The 7416-nt window shown below is 40.3% G+C and overlaps 1 non-coding gene across 1 annotated transcript; it reads right to left on the bottom strand.

The window, feature by feature from the left end:
* Window positions 1-963: 963 nt before the first annotated feature.
* Window positions 964-1069, bottom strand: LOC121983590. The gene has a single exon (XR_006112624.1). It is a non-coding gene; the product is annotated as a small nucleolar RNA R71 (small nucleolar RNA).
* Between the last annotated feature and the right edge of the window lie 6347 nt (window positions 1070-7416).

Below are 7416 nucleotides of genomic sequence, written 5' to 3'. Positions count from 1 at the left end.
GTTGAGGCTGTCCGGAGCAGTTCCAGTCGCTGGCCCCCATCTGCACGTAGAGCTAGCTCTCTACTAGGTTGTTATTTGCTTTATTTTGGTTTTTCTTCCATCAGACTATGTTTTAGTTTTATTTTAGATTTTATTTATGGATATTGTACGGATTGTTACCGTTTGATGGTCTTTTGGATGGTTTGGTTTTTATTCTACTATATGCCTGCCTGGACGGCAGAAGAGGTGAGTTCGTTGGATTTGAGCTTTACGAGTGTAGTGGAGTAGGGTGGATTTCGAGTCAGAGTCCTACTATTATTGATTACTACTATTAACTGCGTGGTTGTGACAGCCAGAGGCTGAATATCTCTATAAACTGCGTGGTGTTTGTTTTTATTTTTGTTATCATTCCAGCCGCTTGTGGCTGAAGTATATGTGATATGTAGAAAGTTTCATATTGTCCGCCGTACAGGGGAGATGCTGCCGAAATTTCTTCGGACAGAGACTCCTCTGGGGCGTGACAATTCTTTCCTTTTGACCCTGAGATTGATAGAACTTTCCATAAAAGAAGAATTCTGCAAAGGCAAATTGAAGAACAGGAACATTTGAACATGGCAAATAGACCACATAAGGATTATGCAGCACCCTATGCAAGAGGTTTTCGATCTAGTATTTCAAGACCTTCAGTGGAAGCTAACAACTTTGAGATCAAACCCGCAATCATATCTATGGTGCAGCAGAACCAATTTGGTGGAGGACCTCATGAAGACCCCAATCAACACTTAGAGGTCTTTTATGAAATATGTGGGACCATGAAAATGAATGGAGTTCCTTCAGATGCAGTTAGATTATTATTATTTGGGTTTTCTCTAAGAGATAGGGCAAAGCAATGACTGAATTCTTTGGCCCCTAATAGCATCACCACTTGGGAGCAGTGTGAGCAACAGTTTCTTGATAAGTTCTATCCACCAAGCAAAACAGCTCATATGAGGAATTTAATTGCGAGCTTCAAGCAAACTGACTCAGAATCTCTTTTTGAAGCATGGGATAGATATAATAGTATGCTCAGACAATGCCCACATCATGGGTTGGAAAGATGATTAGTGTTGCATACTTTTTATAATGGTATCAATTATCATACCAAAGTGTCCCTTGATTCAGCTGCTGGAGGGGCACTTATGAACAAAAGCTTAGATGAAGCCGAAGAAATCATTGAAAGTGTAGCACAAAATCATCATCAATGGGCAAATGAAAGAAGTGGTGGCTATTCCTCTGTAAACCCAACAATTAAAGCATCAGGGAAGTTTGATGTAGATGCAGTCACTCTTTTGTCTGCAAAATTGGACGCTCTTACAAAGAAATTTAAGAATATGGGGACTAGTGCTAATATGGTCAATGCTATTAGTACATCTTGTGAAGTATGTGGGAGTTCAGAGCATTCAAATGACTCATGTCCATTGGGAGCTATCACTGCACAAATCAATCAACTTGAACAATGTGATGCAATCATGAGTTACAATCAAAGGCAGAACAACCCATACTCAAATACTTATAACCCTGGATGGAAGAGTCATCCAAATTTTTCTTACAGAAACAATCAAGATCAAGGACCATCTATGGGGGCAAGACCAAATTTCCAAGCTGGGCAACAAAATTTTCAACATCTATCTTCTCAAGGCTTACCAAAGTCAAATGTTGAAAAGATGTTTGAAGAAATTATCTCAAGTCAGAATGAAATGAAGCAAGATATAGCAAAGCTCATTTAGAGAATGGATAATTCTGAAAAGCATCAAAAGATCCAGGATAGTCAAATTGCCCAACTAGCTTCCTCATCATCCAGAGCACCAGGACAACTTCCAGGAAAACCTGATGTGAATCCTATGGAGCATTGCAATAGGATTGAGCTTAGGAGCGGACGGACCTTGGGAGACTCCCAAGTGACTGCTTCAAAAGGGATACAAAAAGAAGAAGAGCTCTCTCCTCCTATACCGAATCAGATTCAAGCTAATGAGGAGAGTACCATTGAGGTTGAAGAGACTCTTCCACTGAACCATTAGAGCAAAGCTGTCCCTTTTCCTCAGAGACTTACAATGCTCAAGAAGGATGAAGAATTTGGCAAGTTTCTAGAAAAAGTTAAGGAAATTTGTGTAGAGGTACCTCTTATTGATGCTATTCTACAAATTCCTAGATTTGCCAAATTCCTGAAGGATCTCATATCAAATAAGAGAAGAAGAGGAGAGGTCGAGACCATTGCGCTTAGTGAGGAATGTAGTGCTATTTTTGAGAAGAACACTTCTCCAAAACTGAAGGACCCAGGGAGCTTTTATATTCCTTGCAACATAGGAAAAGAATTTTTTGAAAAAGCTTTTTGTGATTTGGGGGCGAGTGTTAGCCTCATTCCCTATTCAATTTGTAATAAATTAGGTCTCAAAAACATTAAACTTACTACTATGGCACTTCAACTTGCCGATCATTCCTGCAGGTACCCTTTGGGTATTATAGAAGATGTGCCAGTAGAGGTGGATGAGAATGTTATTCCCACAGACTTTGTCGTGTTGGACATGGAAGAGGACCCAAGGATTCCTATCATATTAGGAAGACCTTTCCTTGCTACAGCTGGAGCTATAATTGATGTCAAAAATCATAAGCTTTCTTTGGTAATTGGTAAGGAAAAGTTGGAATATGATTTATCTAATATCTCTAACCATGTCTCGTCTCTTTTAAATGCGTGTAGCAGGACAAGCATTTATAAACTTGAGGAATGGAATTTCCATCCTCATGGAACGCCACCAAATGAAGGAGACAATGTGGTGGAAGATGTTGGGAGAAGATCTCCCAACAAAAACGAAAAGTATATCTGTCCTCCAAGGGCGAGGAAAAGAAGCGAATGATAAAGTTTGGTCGAGCTAAAGACCTTAAACAAGCGCTTCTTGGGAGGCAACCCAAGGGTTCTTTTAGTTAGTTTTGATTTGTATTGTAATTTCTTTTAGTTTGATGCATTCTTTTGATTTTGTTTTTAGGTTAGGTGCAAAACAGAGTCAGGCCGTGTGCTATACACGGCCAGGCAAAGGTTGCAGAGAAGGGAAGTGCTTGGGTCGTGTCATCCCGACACGGCCGTGTGGGATCTCCCGAGGAGAAAAAGGTATAGGCCGTGTCCTAGACACGGCCGTGTAAAGTATCCCGAGAGGAAAGATGGAGAGGCCGTGTCCCAGACACGGCCGTGCGAGGAATCCAGAGAAGGAAGAGGGGGAGGCCGTGTAGATCTACACGGCCCGTGTAGGAGAACTATTAAAGTCTTCTTCCTACCTCGCATGGCCAGATCTTGGCCGTGTTCCGCACACCCCCAGCTCTCCAAAACATATCTTTCTCTCCCAATCTCTTAAAAACTCCTCTCTAATCTCTCGAGATCTCTTAGATCCGATTCTCCTCCTCTCTAAGACTTGGACTTTTTGTTCTCTTAACCTAAGATCTTTTGTTCTTTGAGTTCCACAACTCTAGATAATTCTTCCCCTATCTAAACTCATCAAGATGTCCAATATTTTGAAGAGACTTCGCAAAGGAGGTGGTGGATCTAGTGGAGACAAAGAGAAGGAGCCATCAAGGGACAAAGGAAAACAACCAGTGAAGGGCAAAGGCAAAAGGACTTCACGCAACGAAGGTAATGACAATGAATTCAATATTGTGTTTAGAAATGATGATCAAGTAACTAGATTTGCAATTCTTGTCAATAGAAAGATAGTGTGTACTAGATATATGGACCCAACTGTTCTTGATATGCTTGGAATTAGGGAAGATCTAGATTTGATGATTGGGTTTTTGGATTGGAGTGATATTATGTACACACATTTGCCTACATATCCTCGTCTTGTTTTGGAATTTTTAAGTTCATTGGATGTCCATTTTACTAATGAAGATGATTATTCTGGAAAAATCTCTTTTAGATTAATGAATCAAGAATTTCTATGGGCATTTAGTGACTTTAATTCTTGTTTTGGAATAACCACCGGTAGCCCTCGTAGGTTTGATCCAAGGTTTAATTGGAATCATTTTTGGAATGCAATAACTGGGTTAGATCAACCTTATGAGCCTTCAAGAGCTAAGGCCTCCCATATGCAAAACCCCATCTTTAGGTATCTACATAGAGTCATGAGTAAAACTATTTTTGGTAGGGGAGAGAGTGATGGGGTGGTTAAAAAAATAGAGCTTTATGCTTTATGGGCTATGCTTTATAAGGTTGAATTTGACTCTGGTTTTCATTTTGTTCAAACCTTATTGAGATCGGCTAGGGCATCATCGGGATCGATTGTTTTTGGTGGTTTGATTACCCGAATAGCTTATAATTTAAATCTTGATGTTGATGGGTTGGAAATAATTCATGGTAATGACATGATTGACATTGATACATGTCTTGCTATGAAAATGATCGTTCGGGATGGGAATGGTTTCGCGTTTCCTAGGAGGAGTGGTTCTCCTTTACCCCTTCCTTTTCCTGAACGAACTACTATTCGTAACCCAGCTAATTGGGTAATTTCTGAGTTAGATTTTGAGGATAACCCTTCTATACCTGGAGACACTGAGCCACATCATGAGCCCTCGTCATCTGGACACACGCAGCCTTCTAGTTTCATGGAGCCTGCTAGGCATTCTTTTGCATATGGCACGGGATCTTCTAGGTTTCATTTTTCAGATTTTCGTACGTCTCTAGAATCACTTCATGAGAAGCAAGATTCCCAATGAAAAATGTTGGAGGGGCGCTTCTCTTTATCTGATGATCAGTTTAGGGAGGTACAAAATCATTTTCAATTTACGAGGAATTTTCAGGGTCAAGTGGCTGAGTTTGTGCAGGATTATGATACTGATCAGGCTAGGATGAGAGATTTTATGCAGAGTATGACGCTTACTAGCCAACAAGTAGATGCTTTATATGAGTATCATAGATCCTTGGGTGAGATTCCAGGTTTTCCTAGTTTTCCTATTGGCCAACCACGTCGTAGACCTCCTTTCCCTCGTCCACCTCCACCTCCTCCACCATACTGATTTCATCGGGACGATGAAAAGTTTAAGTCTGGGGGGGTGTCATGTATTGTTTAGTTTGGTTTTCAGTTTTTAGTTTTTGTTAGTTTTTCATGTTGGTTCTTATTTTCATTGCTTGTTGCTTTATTTTGCTTGTTTTTGAAATAATCATGGCAAAAAAAAAAAAAAAAAAAAATTTGAGAACATCAAATCTTCACTTATATGCTTTCTTGGATTCAAGTGAAATGTTAGCACGATTATTGTCTTGATTCATGATGTTCGAATGATGCTAGTAGTAAACTTTATGTACTTCTTTTCTCTATCTTGGGTAGCATGAAACAAGCTAAGAATCTTATGGTGATGAGTTTTAGTTTTGGCTCAACCTTAAGGATTTTATCTTCACTACACTTGTGCTTGATGCTTGAATAGTTGATGTCATTGAAATAGTCATGAGTCATCTTGTTTGCTTAGTACTTGGTTTCCATGGTGATTTCTCAACTTTCATTTTGGTTACTGGATGAGGCTCAAATCATTAAAGCTCATTTGGAAAAATCAAAATATCCCAACATGTGTGCTAAAAGTACATTTGTGAATAAGTTTTGCACAATGCAAACACGTAAAAAAAAAAAAATAAGGGATATAAAAAACAGTTGTCATGAGTGGAATCTAGCAAGTCACCCCTTTGAGACCGAGTTAGGTTACTGGGGAAATGACTGCTTAGCTTCCTTTGAGATTGAGCACACCTTTGAGACCTTGGGTTAGTTGAGAAATATGAACCAAGTGAATGGTGAGTAAGTGTCTATCACTGGTTACTTGTCTTTCACTAGAAATACTAGGAATTCAAATTTGATGACGACTTGACTAGGACATGGATTGAAACTTGAAGAGTGTTGAGTTACTTTTACACTGTGCACAAGATTCTTATGCTTGAACCATACTTTACTTGTTTCTATGATCATGCTTTCTAATGAAACTTTTTGATAGAGTTAGGAAAGTGCACTAGGTTTTATGAATGTGTTGTAGAACATATGAATTTAGACTGCGGCATTTTGCTTGAGGACAAGCAAAGGTTTAAGTCCTGGGTGTGATGTGCGTAGATTATATACTCTTTTATGCATGTTTTTACGCACATTTACATACTTTGAGCATGCTTGATCTATGCATTTTTATACTTCCAGCTTACCTTTTAGCATATTTACTCTTTTGGTTCGGAGATCTGCTTTTTGTGCATTTTTTTGTACACAGGAGTCGATTTGGTGAAGAATCTGCATCTTTGGGCAAGCATTGGAGGAAACAAAGGGAGAAAGCACCGGGCCGTGTACCTCACACGGCCCTGCACTGTATGGAGCTCGGGCCGTGTGGAGTTTGGCACCAACATAAGTGGAGAATGACATGGCCGTGTGAACTTCACACGGCCGTGTCAAGATTTGAAGCCAACCAGAGCAGAAGCCTTACATGGCCGTGTGGATCTACACGGCCGTGTGAGGTTTCCAGAGACTAAGCAGGCTGTGGCCGTGTGCACCACACGGCCGTGTAGCATTTCCAGAGACTAAGCAGGCTGTGGACGTGTGAACCACACGGCCGTGCAGCTTTGGCAGAGAAGGAACTGGACATGGCCGTGTGAATCTCACACGGCCATGTCACGAGGCCGTGTGGCGCCCGATTCCCTCCTCTATTTAAACCCTCCTTCATGAATTGAAAGGGGATCTCTCCCCCTTTGGGAGAAGGCAAGATTTGGTGGTTTCCTCCTATTCTTGGGAGGATTTCTGGGCGATTCAAGGGGAGTTCTTGACGATTTCGGCTCCGGAGCGAGGATGGGATCCGAAGACGAAGCTTCTTCGTAGATAAGTTTTCTCTTTCCCCCTTTTCTTGGTTTCTTGGATTGGGGATTTAAGAAATGCTTGTATTCTTAATTTCTTCGGGTTTTCTTCCTCGATTCATGGAGTAGATCTTGTATTCTAGGATGAAGGGAGTATTTGTATGATGGATTGATGTAATCTCTTATGGATTTGCCATTTTCTTGTTTCAATGCAATTATCTTGCTTGTATCGATTAGATCTTGAATGATTAATGGTGATTCGTGCTTAATTCTCATTCTTGATTAATTGTTTGGATTTCTTATGGACTTTGTAAAGATAAACTCTCACTTGATCATCCGAGGGATCCACGTGACAGGTGCAAGCCCATGTAAGGACGTTTGAGAGACAATCTTAAAGAGGAAATAGGAATATTCAAGAGAGTAGGATGGATTTTGTGATTAGTTTCTTGTATCTTGATAGATTAATAAGTCGTGGGATTCTACGTTGATATCCGAGGAAGGCATAGTAATAGGTGCACTTCTGTGTAAGGACAACTTAGGTTCATGTCTAATTAATCCTATTTAGATACATTTCTCAGTCCTTAGCCGGTTGTCTATTGCAAGAG

This window comes from Zingiber officinale, chromosome 5A (assembly GCF_018446385.1).
Source record: "Zingiber officinale cultivar Zhangliang chromosome 5A, Zo_v1.1, whole genome shotgun sequence".
Lineage (NCBI taxonomy): Eukaryota > Viridiplantae > Streptophyta > Magnoliopsida > Zingiberales > Zingiberaceae > Zingiber > Zingiber officinale.
The sequence above is the reverse complement of the archived record's forward strand: the minus strand, read 5'-3'. Positions and strand labels throughout refer to the sequence as shown.